At 28.5% G+C, this 17,537-nt stretch overlaps 1 protein-coding gene across 1 annotated transcript in view; it reads left to right on the top strand.

Annotated features, from left to right (window-relative positions):
* The first annotated feature begins 1,777 nt into the window (after positions 1-1,777).
* Positions 1,778-17,537, top strand: part of LOC107452774 (neuropeptide F receptor-like) — a 92,865-nt gene continuing 77,105 nt past the window's right edge. The window contains exon 1 of the mRNA XM_071185469.2: positions 1,778-1,907. The gene's annotated coding sequence lies outside the window, so the exon portion shown is untranslated. The remainder of the gene's footprint in view (positions 1,908-17,537) is intronic.

The raw sequence follows: 17,537 nt of genomic DNA, 5'->3' as shown, positions 1-17,537 counted from the left end.
TGATGCAATTCAAAAAGGTATCGATGAAAATTTACCTGGCTCAAAATGTGTACTTGAGAAAATGAAAACAATACCTATTTTCAGTTACCTATGACAACAGTTTCTTTTTAACAATTTGAATGTAGAATAAGGAAAATAATTTAAATAAATTTTGATTTGGTTTTTAATGAAAATGAATGCACATTGCATTTTTTTATAATCATTAAAAAGTAAGTTATTTTGCCTTGCAAAAATATTTTTAAAGTTTGTTTAATAATTAATAGAGCTCAGATTTTATTTATCTGAAATATCCCTAAAAAAACGAAAAAATAGCAAAAAGTACCTTTAACAAATAGCAAATAGTAAAGTAAAAACACCGAAAGATTCTCTTAAAATAAAAAGAAATCCTTTGGAAAAATAGAATTTTATTCATAAAAATTTCTTTCATAAAATTTCATAAGATACATAACTGATTAAAACATGCATATTAAGAGAAATGGTTTCGTAACATACGTTAAAGCTTGAAATTAACGTAATAAATGAAAATAATAAGAGACTAAAGAAAAAAGATTGAAGATGTATCTAGAGTATCTTGAATTCCAATACATTTAGTTACTGTCTTACCTGCCCATGAATTCCTCTAAGGTCATTTCTGTATTCCATTATCACCAATTTGCTCCTTTTAATGAAGGAAATGGGCAGTCACTTTTCAGAAAATGTATTAAATGAAAAAGTATAAAATAAATAATGAAAAAGAATAAAATAGTAATAAAATAAAATTAAATAAATAATCTTAAAAAAACTAAAGAGGAAAGATAAGCTTGATTAAAAACTTTTTTAAACTTCAAAGAATCAGATTGTAAGCAGATTTGCAGATTGTAATAAAAGTCGACATGTTTCAAGCACTCAAAAATAGACGCCCATTCTCAAGACTCGTCAGACGTGAATGATGAAAAAAAATTTTTTGAAACAGAAAACAAAAAGTTGCCATAGAAAAGTTGAAAATAAAGGTGAAAGACAAAACTGGAAAGAAACAGTTGCCGGGAGTGAAACACAAAATGAAAAATAAATAAATGTGAAAATACAAAACTAGAAAAATCATTGCTGCCCAGACAGGGTATATTTGAGAAAAATGCATTTAAGAAGTTGCTGGAACTTCTAAAGATTTCTATAAATGTCTTAAAAAATTTCAGAAACCTTAAAAATCGCTTAAAAAGGGAAAAGTAACTCCAAGCTACAAAACATGCTCTAAATTTATGCCTAAAATAAAGCATAAATGTTCAAAAATGCTAAAATAATTGTAAAAAATAATTCTTTAGTAATAAATAATCAAAAAAAAATTTTAACAATCTTTTCTTTTTTTGCTAAGTTTAAACATCTTATTGTGCTTCTTAACTGGTTTTCATAATACTACTGTTGCAACATAGTCGGCAACATGGTTCAATTTAACGACTCGAATTTACACATTGTTATGGCTCATGTTATCCGTAGTATGGTTCAACTTTTAACCAACTTTTCTGAGACTGTATATAACGGCGTCAGATAGAAATCAATTTATAGATCGATCCAAATAGATAGGATTTATTAAACCATGAAAAATAAATGCAAATATATGCAATACTCCAAAATGATGAGAAAGGAAACTATGAATCAGCTTCAGACTATTCGGATTAGGATGATGGAATTTGTCCCAATTCGTTCACCAAGTATACATTTTCAAAGCGCATGCGCCCCCCCCTTTACCCTGTCCCTTCGATCTTCTAAAAGTGCAACAGATTGGTCCCCTTACTTATTGGTAGAAAAATAAAGGAGGGAACAAGATGCTCTCTCATCACTTCAATGAAACACTTTCGAGAGATATAAGAAGTCAGTTAAAGTGCTTTGAAATGTGGGCTCTAGTCGAATGGTTTGACTAAAGTTTCTTCACGGTAAGTTAATATTTACATTTAACTAAGTTTATATCGAATTTAAACATTTCTTTTTATTTTAAAACATAATAATATTAAATCATATGAAATAAATTGTGAGAGTTCCGATTTTGAAATAATCTTTTTAAAACGTGATGTTCATAATTACTTAGAGATGCATTAATATTTTTCCTAAAGTCAAAATGGAATAACTTAATTGTTTTGAGTGAAATTTAGTTTAAAGTCATAAAATTGCTTATTTAAACAATAATTAATATGCATGAAAACGTGTGCTTAGTAAATTAAAATTTATGCATATTCTTTGCTTACAATAGATTTTTACTTAAAAGAATTGCTCCAGAGAATATTAATATATATTTGGCCAGCTTATGTCTAATTTAAAAAACTATATTCAAATTAGATATAAATTTATTATCATCACAATAAAATTGCCAAATTTTTCCACATTTACAAACGCATTACAAAGCAAGAAGTGTTACTCATAGAGCTAGAAATACGGTAATTTTATCTTTTTCTATTAGTTTTGACCACACATATATTCTTAGTGCATAAACTTATCATCGTTCGCTCTGTTCTTATTATAGTTTTTTTTTTTTTCTTGAATGAATTACTCCAGAGAAAAATAATATATATTTGACTAAGTTTATATTTAATTTAAATAACTATGTTCAATTCGGATACAAATTTACTCTTTGCTTATTACAGTTTTTTGTCAAATGAATTACTCACGAGTATGTTCATTTATATTTGACAAAGTCATTTTTAAATTGATAATTTGAATAGCTATATCAGCTAAAAGTTGTTGGTTTCAAAATAAAAATGTATTGAGTGATATAAAATGAATTGCATAAATTTCAATTTGCAACACTGCTGGAGTATTTATAATTATATAAATATGTATTAATATTACATATAAAATAACATAAAGCAATCTAAATTTATCTTAGAAGAATTTGAACCTAAAGTCGCAAAATTCCTCGTTTATTTTTAAAATGAACACTGTTAAAAATTCCGGAGCAAACCTCAGCAAAACATACGGTAAAGGAACCGGCACTCAGGGTGGCGGTGCTTTTTACTGAAAAATCCATTTTTATATTAATATATCAATACAATATATTTTGCTTTGGCTATGTTGATACAATATTAGAAAGCATTCTTGATGCTGATGAAAATATTATATCTTTTATTTTCCGGATTTTTTAAAGGAATTCTATCCTTTTTTTCGCTTTTTTTTCCTCCCAGTTTTTGCTATTTTTATTATTAATTTTCTTTTCCCCCCTTTTTTCATTAATCTGTAATTTTCCTTTGTTTTATCTTCAATTTGAACTCATATATATATATATATATATATATATATATATATATATATATATATATATATATATATATATATATATATATATATATATATATATATATATATATATATATATATATATATATATATATTTTTTTTTTTTTTTTAATCCATTCAAAAATAGCTGAAATAATTTTTAAAATAAATGGTGCTATAGTGTTGTATACTGTCTAGGACTGGGCTATAAATCGATGTATCGAGACATATCGATTTAACACATATATCGGCAAGACGATACAGCGACTTTCATTCCAGCGATGCATCAGAAATCTGATTTAAGCCGTCGAGTAAAGACAACGAGCGCAAAACGATATAGCGATATAAGACACGCAAGGATATAAGATAACGATATAGCGATATAAGACTCTTCTCTTTAGTTCCGATGTCGGCTCGCGCTGTGGAAGACGATGTTCGTTTCGTTATGTTGAGATGACCTTGATTGGTGAGCTGTAAAATCAGAGTTTTGAGAACATATATCGTAATTTCGCATGTTCGTTTTCGCACCTCTTAGTTTTTGCTTTGTCGCGACTTGATATCGTTTCTTGTAGATTATTTTCAGTGGCACTAACTTCGTGATCGCCGATGTTACCTTGTTCTGAAGGCAATCTATTATGGAAAAGAATATATAAAGTTTCTTTATTAATTAGATAAGGTTTTTTTTATTTTTAAATGTGAAAATTATCGGAAATCTAATTTAAGGCACCCATAAAGAATTATATTTGTTAGGTTATTTTTTTACTTTCTTTTAATTTATTAAAAACTTTTTGGCTAAAACTTCTAATAATTTAATGGGTTTTTATTACTGATTTTAAATTTATAAATCTTGTTGCTTTTATTTTTAGAAATAAAGTTAAAATAAAACTTATTTTTTGTCATTTGGATTTGGACATAAGTCAATCAACTTTGTTTATTCAATAAAGTTTGAAAGGTTTGCGTATTTTATTCATTTTTTTAAATCATATAGCACTTCGTTTTATTAGAGAGCATAATAATTTTTTTTTAAAATATTCTTTTCATATTATTTGTTAATTAGCTAAATATATTATCGAATATCACAATTCTTTTGTTTTTATTTTTAAGAAATTAAACCTTACTTTGTTTTTCGTTCATAATTCGGTCATTATTCAATTTAATTGAATTATTTATCTGAAATAATAATAATAATAAATAGTGTTTTAAAAGCGTTTTTTTTTCTTCTAAAATTTATTTAGCACTTTGTTTTAAACATACAAATAATTTTTAACGAACTTATTTTTCAAATTTTCTTTCTATACTGTTAGGTAAATATATTGATAAATTTCAATTTTATTTGTTTTTTTATTATTTATTTCTAAGTTAAGAAATCTTTCGATTATTCGCGTGATCTCTTTTAGAAATGTGACAGAACTTGCATTTACTTTTTCATTTATAAATTGAACATTACGATAAATTTAATAATTATCTAATTATTTATGCATAATAGTACAAGAAAATATTAATTTTGTAAAAAACGCTTCAAAAAAAAGTCTTTGACACTTTGTTTCAAGCGTATTATGAATTTCTAAACAAGCATTTCAATAAATATTTTAAGTAAGATTTGTACATTGTAGTCAATTTATTTAATATCTTTCTTAAGCAAAACATATATATCTTCAAATTTATAAATTGATTTAAATCAATCTGAGTATGGAGTTCTGATAGAAATCTGACTTTCTGTGCCTTATTACAAGTAAATGATATTCAAAAATACTATATCGCGATACATCGCTATATCGCGATGCAAAACTGACGATGAATCACGATATATAATTTCTAATATCGCCCAGTCCTAATACTGTCATAAGAATTATTGGTTTTGGAGCTTGCCTTTGTGCATTATAGTTACGATACTCAGTTTATGGTTCGAGAGGTGAGTGAGGAAGCAGTACTGTACGCAATTAAGCATTGTTATAAGTGTGCTGTCTTATCTCACTGCATAGATAGAAATAATTTTAATACTTCTGCTGGCCACTACGCTAAAATGCCCCCGAAATCGATTTGAGTGATTTGATAGCTGTCTGACAGTTTTTAAATTATAGCTAAAATTTAATACACGATGAACTTCGACAATATCGCTGACATCTTTCGAAAGTAGTTAAAATTGAAATCAAAGTACTTCCGCGTGGACAAAGTCACGTTGAACAGCTAGACGGTGAAAAATTTGATTTGGTAGTATGTTGTTTAAAACTATTTAATATGTAATGATTGAAGGAGGGAAATGCGAATTAGAATACAGTTGTGAGATGGTTTGGCTTCCATTAAAATTTATATGGGTACAAAATAATTCTGAAACGTGAGCAAGTTGGTCACCAAAGGTGGCTAGTATATAATATTATTGAATCATTCTGAAAGATTAAAATTGCAGAATATTATATAAAATTTAAAACATGGCTATTAATTTTCATTTAAAGATAAAATAATGTTATTTGAAAAATAAATAAATAACATAATTTTATAAATGTAATTTCAACTTCACTTGTTAAATTCACATTTATTTTCACACCGTTCGTACATAAATGCACTTTAAAAAACTCGGTGCTTAATGTCCACCAGTTAATTACTTTTTTAAGTAGGGAAGAGAGGGGCCAATTGTAGCATTTTTTACTTAACTATTTTTAACTAACAAAAATCCATTATATTATTAGTATTAATTGACAGACGAGTAAAGTAGACTATCCTCCACTAGAAAAAAAATTAATACCTTATTTTAAATGTTATTATATTAGTTATTAACAATTTTTGACAGTCGTGCACTTGTTACAATTGTCCCCACTGTAACAATTCATAAATTCAACAAAAGATAGTTAATTATACATATTATCTTAGTTGTGATATATTTTTTTATTGATCAAAATAGTAGTGATATTTTAGGAGTAAAAATAATTATGAGCAGAGACATAAAGGGTTAAACTTTTAACTTTAAGGGGTTAAAAATTTTAATTTATGCTTTGAAAGGTGACAAATAAAATAATGCACATGCAACATAATATAAATGATATCGGAAACTATTGGTGGTTCTTAAAGAGTTAAGTAATAGTTTGTAAACATAAGATTATTTATTTTCAGCTGTTACAATCGTTCCTTTACTTATTGTTCCAATCGACCCCAAGACGCCATTTCAGCTTCATTTGTAAAAAACAATGCTAGTTAAATAACAAAACTAATCTTTTTCTTGAAATGTTAATTAAGGTATCCACTTACATATTCGGTTAATAATTTTTATTTGTTTAAACAAAATTACTTTGTTGCAATATAATATTATAATACCAAAATAAGTACTTACGTAGCGATCTGTGTGATCTGCAAACTTCATGAAGTTTCCGGAGTTTTTAGTCCGCCCTTGAACGCGTGAATTGGATCAATAGATTGAAAGTTCTCAGGGTGGTCCTTTTATTTTTATGTCTCACTGTGCATTAAAAATACGCATAAGAACGAAAAAAGAGAATTAAAAAATTAATTTTATGTTAAATGTTAAGAGCATGTTACTTAAAAAATAGTGCGTGGAGTCCTATCGCGCGGAAGAAGTTAAACTTCGCAACCTGCGACGTTAATTGTAGAAGAATCAGCAGTCGTGGAAGGATCACTCGTTCTATTCAACGACTCTTTTTCCTGCTCCGCTCGCTTTCGTGCTCTGCAATCACGGTAATATTGTGCATTTTTCCCTCTTGAACCGGTGGAAGTGCTTGTGATTGCCTCATCGTCTCGTCCTGGAAAATGTATTTGCATTAATAATATATGTGAATGCGTCATAATGTAATTTCTGAAGAGAAAACCTAACAATCAATTGATATTCACAAGAGACGTACCTTGACATAACCTTAAATCCGTCGCATTGTTCGTGGGATTGTTTTCACTCATTTTTTTACAATTGTTATCCACTAAATTTGAAAATAAAAAATACTACCCTATTAAATTATATGTGTATCAAGTCAAACTAAGAAAAATATTTATAGAAAAATAATACTTTTATGGCTTTTATTATTTTTATGCTTGTGAGAACCAAAACAATATGGAAATGAATGAGGGAAAACTGGATCCTACCACGTGATTTCCCGGCCAATAAAAATGCAACCTTGTTGGAAGTCGCATAAGAAGTATAACTTCAAAAATAAAATGCTAAAATTAAGAATAACATTAAACATTTAATGAAAATTTACTCAGTTACCTTTAAATAATCTTATGACTTTCACAGACTATTTATGTAGTAATGCTTTGACTTCCGATCTTTCAATGTTCCGATACAAAATTTATGGAAATCTAAGTAAAGAAAATATTTTAAAAATTTTCAGCTTGTAATAAATAAGTAATTACATTAAGTAATTAAATTAATTTTGTGATAAATAAGTAATTAAGTCTGTAAATATATAATTAAAGATTAATTAGGGATTATTTTGCTCTTATAAGTATTTCATATCTAGAATTAAATTTTAACTAATCAATATGAAATCCTAAATTTTTTTTGTGAAATTAATTAAGATTTTTTTTTAATATTTTACATTTATATTCGTTATTTTATATTTAGTTTTGAAATTATATTTTTCAAAATACATTATAAATATTTTAAAGAGTTTTTAACACAAATTGTATTTATTTTATTGAATATTTTATGCAGTCTAGACCAAACGTATAGATCTGAAATTTGAGTGGAAATGAACGAAAAATAATTGTTTTTTTTTTTCTTTTCATTCAATTTAAATACCAATATACTTAAAATTTCCTAAATGAATTTTTATGAAAAAAGCACATCGTCTTACTTAATAATAGTAAACAATATACTTTTGTAAAAATTTTATGAACAATAAGGGAAGTTAAAGAAATTATAATAGATATTATTACACATACTTTAGCTCATTTTTATCAGGTTGTTAATATAATATATTTTTGCGATGCAGAAAAAGGTAAAAAACTTGAACCAATTTTTTTATTTATTTATTTGCATATTAAGTTCAATTCATAACGGAAAACCAAAATCGTCACACTACAATAACTAGATATTTTTAAATTATTTTCATTAAATGCTGAAGCCTGATGGCGAAATGAAAGTACTCCTTTGTCACACTGTAAAAAATTCCGGATCAAATTAAAGTGTAAAGTATCGGCACTTAGGGTGATATTAAGTAAAATCCATTTTTACATGAGATATTATACCGCAGTTTTTACAATTATATTTATTTAATTAGAGTGATTTGAAGTTAATTCTTACTTTAAAAATTACGGGGCCTCAGATTTTTGGTTCTGAATTACGTGCTGGTGAAAATGAACTTACCGTAAAAAGTACGAGCACCTTGCGGGCTGATACTTTTTATTGTAATTGAATCCGCTTATCGCCGAAGAGGGGTAAGCTCGACTAAGCCTGTCATCCCTTCAGTAAGTCGATAAAATTAGTACCAAGCATGATTGGGTACTAAACACGACGGGTTTTGAGTTTGGCTGACCACATAACTGGCACCACATAGATCAATGTCAAGAAAACTGGGATGGCCATAGTAGACCTTGGCCCTCCATAGGCTGTCGCACTACTGAGTTATGTTTCGTTTTATAATTTATTTGAGTCTACAATTTTGTCAATTTTGTCAAAATGATACACTAAAATTAAAAGTTTCTTAAATATGTTTGTTAAGAAATTTCGTCAAAAAATAATATATTTATGAATTGTACTTAGAATTAAACAATTTTAGAGGCCGTTTTTTTAAATGTATAATGTATTTGATATACTACTCACACTTACCGGCATCTTTTAAAAACAATTTAGAATATTTTTGTTACAAGTTAGACTGACTACAAAATCTACATTTTTTGGCGGCACGAGCATTTTTACTGAAGTACAAAGGCCCGTTTTATTTGTTCGTAACCTTGGATTGGCCCAAATCTAGATGTAAACTAAACTAAACTCAGTTGCTCGACAGCCCATAGAGGGCCAAGGCCTACTGTGTCCATCTCACTTTTCTTGACCTTGGGCTCTGAGGTACAGGAGCAGATGTTCCGGTCAGGTGGTCAGCCGAACGCGAAACCCCCAATGTTTAGTTCCCAAGCATGCTTGGTACTCATTTATCGACCCACTGAAGGGAGGAAAGGCTGAGTCAACCTTGCCCGGCCCGAGGATCGAACCAGGGGCCTGTGGCACGACAGCGCGAAGCGCTACCGCTCAGCCACCGGGCGTCAATCTGGATGTGCATAAGATAATAATATTATACTAGAAGATTCAAAGTTTATAATTAATAAATATGAAGGGTTGGTGCCTCAGGAGATAGACGGTTTGCGTTCTAATTAGATGAACCGGGTTCGAATCGCAGCCATGACTGGTGGATACGAATTCCGCCCCTGACTCGAACCAACCACAGTGCTAACATAAAATATCCTCAGTGATGGACGGATCATGGGTTAGAGTTCGCTGGCCGTCAGGCTAACCATGGGAGCTTTTCGTGATTTTTCCTCTCCAAACGCAAATGCTGGTTAGTTCCATCAAAATGACTTAAATGAAATCAATTTTCTATTAATACCTGAAACTGGAGTGTCCTTGCTTCTAGATTGGGTTCAAAATTACAAGGCTACGGAGTTGCACATTTGTTATCGTAAACTCAAAATTCGGTCAGCTGTTCAACAACGGTAATAAAATAAAATAAAATAAATAAGGTTCAAATTTAATTATAAGGTTTAATTATTAAAAAGGTCTTATTAAATTTAATTTTAAAAACTTAGAGAAATTATTAACAAGAATTATTATTTTATTAGAGAATTGTTATTTTATTTAATTATTAAAACCTTAGAGAAATTATTAACAAGAGAAATTACAGAGTCATTCGGTGTGAGAATTTTAGTACAAAAAAAACTTTTGTATGAATACTTTAAAAAACGAACATAATGTATTATTAATGTACATCAAAAATAAAAGATGAAATGTTCCTTCACATTAAGGGAAGTACGTGAAATTTTATAAATATTAAAACGTAAGGATCGTTTTTTTTTCCATTTTAAACACAGTAGTTATTATTTTTTTCCTTCATCTTCATTATATTCCTTAGAAATTTAGTCTGCTTTCTTATTTCTCTAAAACTTTTTGTAAACTTTCGTGTTTTTCTGATGCATTCTTGTTAGATTTTTTTTTCTATTCTGGGAAACTATTAAGAATAAACTTTAAAATGAATGTTTTCATTTGAACTGGAAAAACATTAAAGTGTTGCTGACATATTCTTTTTCATTCTTCCTTTAAAAAAGTCAATTTTAGTTCATATTTAATTATTAATTTGGCTTACAATTAAGCAAAAAATAAATTATGAGACACTTTATGTGCTTTAAATTTTCAATATTTAATACTTCCAGACGTTTTACTGACACTTATGTTTCAAAAGTAAAGGCTATAAAATTTTTAAAAATTTTTATAATGAAGAAGGAAATGAAACTTTAAATTTTGAACCAACTTATAAATATTAAACTATTTAACGCTATTTTCTAGACTAGATTTTCCACATTAATTGCATTTCATTTTTTAATTTAAATTTTTAAGGATGGAGACCATAAAACAGCAACTGGTTTTAAAAAGAGTTAATGATTTTTTCTCTTAAATAAACCAGTTGTTTGACTAGTGCTTTGAAAATTTTCATGTAGTAGTCTCTGATTCGTTATTTATTTACTACACATGCTATTATCTTTTATAAGACTGGAAAAGACAGGCTTTCTTCCTTTATTTTAATACATATTTTTTGTACTTTTTCAAAGATGTATGTCTTTCCTCAGTTGTTATCTAAAATATTAAGATTCCACATTAACAAATTTAAAAATCAGTGAAGAATAAAAAAAATATCATTAATGGAATAAAAAAAACTGACAAGGAGAAACTTGGATTTTCCTTGATAAATAAACATTATGCAATCAACTCTATTCCTTTTTCAAGAAAATTACAAAAGCAATGAAAAAAAACTAATTTATGAAAATTTGGCAAAGAGCTGAAGCCTGTCTATTTTAAAATTGTTTTCATTAGAAAAGGTTTTTTAAAATTTATGTAAATTGAAAAAGTATTTTGATTCAAAAAAGTCTGAGAACATTGTTTTTTTTTTTTTTTTTTTTTTGAATAAAGAGCGAATTATGTTGGACTTGTTCACTCTAAATTTCTTCAAAATATAGCGAAAAATATATTCTTGAATTTTTTAAATGAACGTTATCTTTGGATTATGATAATACAAAGGGAATGTAAGGAGTATACGTAGAATGTTCTAAAAATAGAAAAATGCTATTATTATTTGAAGATATTTATTCTCATTTTTTTTCCTTGATTTTCATCTTGTGTTAAATTATTTAAGGAATTAAGTTGTTTTATCTTCCCTAGAAAATCTTTTTTTTTAGAAAACGTACTTTAATAAAGTAAAATTTTATGAGAAATAAAAACTAATTAAACTTTGTTTTGATATCCTTAACATTTATCTGAAATGAAATAGAATTGCATGTTCCTAGAACTTGGTTTGAAAACAGAATTACGAAAACATAATTAAATGTAGATATGTTCGATTAACACCTAAGGGAATGTCAATATTATTTGGCAAGATGTCATTTTAATGAAATACAAAACACACTTTTGACGTATTGTATTTTGCTTACTGACAAAAATAGAACACAATTATGTAATAGGACCGGGATCATTTGGGTGTTTCTCAGAAATCTCAATCCAAATTTGTTTTATAAGTTTCGTCTTAACATTCATCTAAAATGAAATAGAATTGCATGCTCCTAGAAATTAGTTTGAAAACAGAATTACAAAATCATAATTAAATGTAGATATGTTCGATTAACACCTAAGGGAATGCCAAGATTATTTAGTAAAATGTCATTTTAATGAAATGTAAAACACATTTTTGACCTATTATATTTTGCTTACTGGCAAAAATAAAACACAATTTTGTAATTAGGACCGGGATCATTTGGATGTTTCTCAGAAATCTCTATCCAAACTTGTTTTAAAAGTTTTGTCTGCGTTTGAAATAGCTACGAACAGTTTTATTAACTCTTTGACGGCCAGGGAAATGAGCAGTTTTCGTTTCATTAATTCGCGCAGTATTACGTGCAAACAGTAGTCGAAAGTGGCATCTGTTTTGCACCTCCGTTCTTCCGAAAATGTCACCCTTCTCTGGCGATGCCAACTGTTCCGTCTTCTGGAATTGTTATAATAAAGTGGTAGCAAATTATGTAGTAAATTTTGTTGGAGAAGGACAGTTTCGCCTACTTTTTAATAGAGTAATCAGTAGATTGTTGCTTTAACGTAGCATTTTATATCTTACTTATAGTTTTTGATATATAGTGGTGAAAAATTACTTAAAAGGAGAAATACTAAACTGAAAGTAACTTGACAAGTTGGAGCAAGTTGGCATCTCTGGATGCGGTAGATAGCTCGCCTCACGCGCTTGAAAAATTTCTTAAAGTATTCTTAGTACATAAATAACAGTTTTTACGTACTTTTCGTTTTTAACATAGTCAAGGCAGAATAATAAAGGTGAACGAGCTCCGCTCGTCAGCGCGCATTGGGGAAAAATTTCACTACGCGAGTAGTGCTCGTTACTAACCATTACGGTCCAAATCTTGCTCCCGAGCAGAACTCGTTTGTGCGCATTATGAGGCACGATTCGATTGCGAGCTGAACTCGTTCATAACCGTCAAAGGGTTAAATCTTACTCATAAAGCAAACTTAATTTAATTAAAATAGTCATTTTCTTAAACAAAACTGTTAAAAATTTAAAGAGAATGTAATTTGTTTCATTAAAAAAATTTAATATCTATTTATACTTAAGGAAACTTCTACCCAAACTAGCCTTCCGCCCCCCTCCCGTCAGATAATATTTACGCATTTAAAGACTTTCCTAGTAAAAGAAAATAGCATAATTCCGGCAATAAAACAAAATATATGGTATTGCTTTCATATGGCAACGTTTTTACATTCACATGACAACAGTTTATTAGAAATATTGGTTTTTAGAATTGTAGCTTTTATTAATAAATATTTAGTAAAAAATGCAAAACTGATAAGCAAATTTTAACGAAAAAAGGATTTTAATGTCCTTTTCTAAGATTTATTTATTTATTTCTAATGGCAGAGGTGAATTGGCATGTTAAAAGGTAAAAACACAGGAACAAAACAAGAAAGTAAAAAGTCATTTCCTCAGGAGCGCTCTTGCTTCCCAATATCGCTCGGTAGACAACGTCCCGCGGAGGGCCCTGCAGCGCAGAATGTGGCCGCCATCCAAAACAGCTTGGCTCATGCACGGAGAACAATGGGGATCGGGTGCCAGCCCTAAACGAAACAGGTGCGCGGCTAGGCAGTTATGTCCGGTATATAGTCGAAAGTGAGCCATCGCTTCGCGGCGCGGCCAGTCTGGAATGGTGTTCTGACGAAGATCTCTCCACATTTTGGTTTTCACCCTTTCTGATAATTGGTGATGGAAATCCCCATTGATTTTTGATCTAACAATCCTTTTTTAACCTTCTCTAAGATAAAATTACCAAATTTTGCATCATTAAGGAAATTTTATCACTCATTATAGCAGTATGTTTAATGGTTAATTTTACCAAAATCATTACCAAAACGCCTCAGTAAAAATTACCGAGCTTTTTGGGGATTTCATAATGCCAGAAACATGATATATTTTACCATTTTCTGTCAGTTTTGACCATACTTTTCTTCTCAGTGTACAAATAAGCAATGTGCTTGTTAAAATTTTATTGAAAAAACTCAATAAGCTACGAAAGAAAGCTAAAATATAAACGTCAAGAATATTAATTTACTCTTGAACAAAAAGCTTTGTTTGATTTCAATTTTTACAAGTTTATTAAATATTATTGAATAAATGAAAGGTATTGCAGAAAATAAACTAATAATAAATAATATTTTCAGTGAAATAACTAAACAACACGAGTGCTTCATATTTACTGTATACTGCACTCCAATACGAAGAAAAAAAGTATTTTTCAAATAATTTTAATTATATTAAAATTCAAATAAGTCTTGCGGTGAAATTTAAGGTAATAATAATCAATTTAGTTGGTTAATAAATTATACCAGTAGTGAAAAAGCTTTTAAAAATCTGCTTTTAGAAAGCTTTTTAAAACATTTTAGAGGAAGTCATAAAGTTAATAAAATTAACTTTGATGATGCTATGCTGTTTGTTTAAACAACTTAATTTTATTTATCCAAAGTAGATGTAAATTTCTCCTGTTCCCCAAGAGTAAAAATATATACTGGCGTAAGCATATTTTTTTTGCATAACTTTATAGATGATTGACGATTATCGATTTTTTACTCATTATCGATTGCCGATTATCAATTAGCTCATAAACATAAATGAAATCTTGATAAGGGATGGATAAACATTTTACTGATATAATACAAAACTTATACAATAAAGAAAAACAAAATAATAAAGTTATCAAAAGCCATATAGATTGACATTTTTAGTGATTTCATGAATTATTTAATTGTTTGGGTGTTTATTTTATTTTAAATGTATAACTGCTTGAATGTCTTTTTTTAAGAAGTAACTGAGGCAAGTTCGGTTTTCCCCCTTCATCTAAAATAAATTACGATTGGATTTATATATTTTTAATTCTTTAACCTTTTTTGTTTTCAACTTTATCTAGGAATTTAGTACAGTACGTATAATACGCACAATATAAAGCTTAAACTTACAATTCGTATTAGTATAGTTACGGTCATTTAATACGTATTATACTAATAGTAAATTACGATAATTGCTCTATCTAATGAAATGTATTTTTGATATGAAAATATTTTTATTTGGATATGAAATCAAATTGTAGATCATTTTTACTGCTAAAGCATTTGGTATTAAAGAAAATATCCACGTCTTTAATTTATGATTGTTTTTTTTTTGTATTCGTTATATTTTAATTGAATAAAATCCTTGGAAGTCTTTTTTTTTTGAAAATTTAATGAGGTAAGCTATGCTTTTCTGTGTCACCCAGAGTAAAATACGATTTAATTTATATTTTTAAGTTCTTTTTACTCTCTTGTTTTTAAATTTGTCCAGGTATAATACGCATAACTGTAATGCGTATAAGTGATGATACGTATATATGATACGCGTATATGATACGTATAAGTATAATGTGTATTTTAATGCCTAGTGTAGATTAAAATTATTGTCATTCTAATTTGGTATTATTTTCACAGTATTTCACGGTATCATACTATTTTGGTATTATTTTCTCCCTTTTTTCAAATAGCAAAAAAGGAAAGAAAGAAATGTAATAGCTCTGGTATTTCATTATTAATATTTTTTTCAGAAACATAACCATTCCTCAAAACGAAATATATTATTACAAATATTTTTACTTGGATGTCGAAAAAGTTACTTGGAAGTCGAAAAATAGATTCATTTTAATGCTAAAGTATTTTTCAACTAGCGGAAATATCCTCTAATAATTTAAACGTAGTATAAGGTAAACGAGGATTCGTATTGTTATATAAAAATATAGATCGAAATTTTCATAGAATTTCTGATTTCTTTTATTTGTTTGGGTGTTTGTTTAATCTTTATTGCATAACATACTTGGATATTTTTTTTAAGAAAAAACTAGTCAAGCTATATTTTTCGCTTCTTTTAAAATAAATTACCATTTGATTTATATGTTTTCAGTTTTTTTAGCTTTCTTTTTTGGAAGTTTATCTGTAAATTTAGGATAGTAAGAATAATACGTAGAGCAGGGGTGTCAAACTCGCGGCCCGCGGGCCACATGCGGCCCGACATGAACATTTTTGCGGCCCAGTCAATAAGTGAAAATAAAATAGAAATGAGAATTAGAAAGAAAACTAGCATATGAAATTATAATATACTTTATTTATAAACTATGCGGATCATTTTAAATTGTACGCGTGAAAATGTAAAATTGTAATTGGCTTGCGGCACCTGCCATTCCAGGGATTGTATCAGAAATACGCAGAAAAAAATTCAAATCTTAGAACAGAATTTGAAACAAGGTTTAAAGATTTTAATTCTTTGGAAGACAAATTTTGTTTGTTTTAGTCGATTTTCTCAATAAATATAGACTCAGTGTCCAGTAATATGCAAATGGAAGTGATTGAGATTCAATGCGACTCAAATTTGAAGGCAAAATTCATTGAAGTGGGTATGCCTGAATTTTGCAAATATTTACCGGCAAGGTTTGAAAATACTCGAAAATTCGCATGTGAAATTAATTCAATGTTTGGAAGTACTTATCAGTGCGAGCAATTATTTTCTGTTATGAATGGAAATAAATCTCCCGTTCGAAACTGTATTAATAACGCTCACGTTGGGTCAATTTTGAAAGTAGTCTCGGCCAATAAAATTTCTCCCGAAATAGGCAAGATAGTAGCAGAGAAGAGATGTCAAGTATCATACAATAACTTAACTTTACATATGCTTATTACAATGTATTATTCAAAATAAAAATATTTGTTTCTATGAACATTTATTTATTTATTTATTTTTTGCGGCCCACCTAAAGTTAAGCATTGTTTATTTAGCCCAAGTTTGCTTTTGAGTTTGACACCCCTGACGTAGAGTATAATACTTGTACGTAAAATACGCATTACTATAATTTCATCCGTTTTGCCCCTTGCCTGTCCAGTAAAATTCCGAGATTCATCCCCTCTTCCAGTGCCATTAACGAAGAGGCTCACTTTTCAATCTATAAACTATTTACTTTCACAAAAACAATAACGAAATACAAAATTTACACTATAAATTTTTTGTAATGAATGTAAATGTAATGTCATATTCCGAAGTTTATGACCCCAAGGAGGAAAGAAAATAGTAATCTAATTCCCAGATATATTGCTCAAAAAATAAAAATTGTTTTTAAACACGGAGACAAAAACTTTCCAAAAACTTCCTCTTCCTCCTTCATATCTGATTTTTTTAAAACTTTATCCATAACCTTATATCTACTATGCTACTAGTATAATACGTTTAAGTCTGAAAAGAATTAGCATAATACGTATTTTAATGATTCACGCGAACTTATTGCCATACTATTTTGACGTTATTTTCATGGATTCTCTATTTTTTTCCCAAATAATAAAGGAAGAAAGGAAGAAAGAAATGTAATAGCACTGGTGTTTTATTATTAATATTTCTCCGGAAACATAATTTTTCTGTGTAACGAAAAATATTTACATAAATGTTTTTATTTGGATATGAAATCAAAAAAATAGATTCTTTTTAATGCAAAAGTATTTGCTTACTCAGGGAAATATTCGAGGAATCAAGGGA

This window comes from Parasteatoda tepidariorum, chromosome 5 (assembly GCF_982258835.1).
Source record: "Parasteatoda tepidariorum strain Cologne lab strain chromosome 5, Ptep-v5.0, whole genome shotgun sequence".
Classification (NCBI taxonomy): domain Eukaryota; kingdom Metazoa; phylum Arthropoda; class Arachnida; order Araneae; family Theridiidae; genus Parasteatoda; species Parasteatoda tepidariorum.
This window is presented reverse-complemented; position numbering and strand designations above follow the sequence as displayed.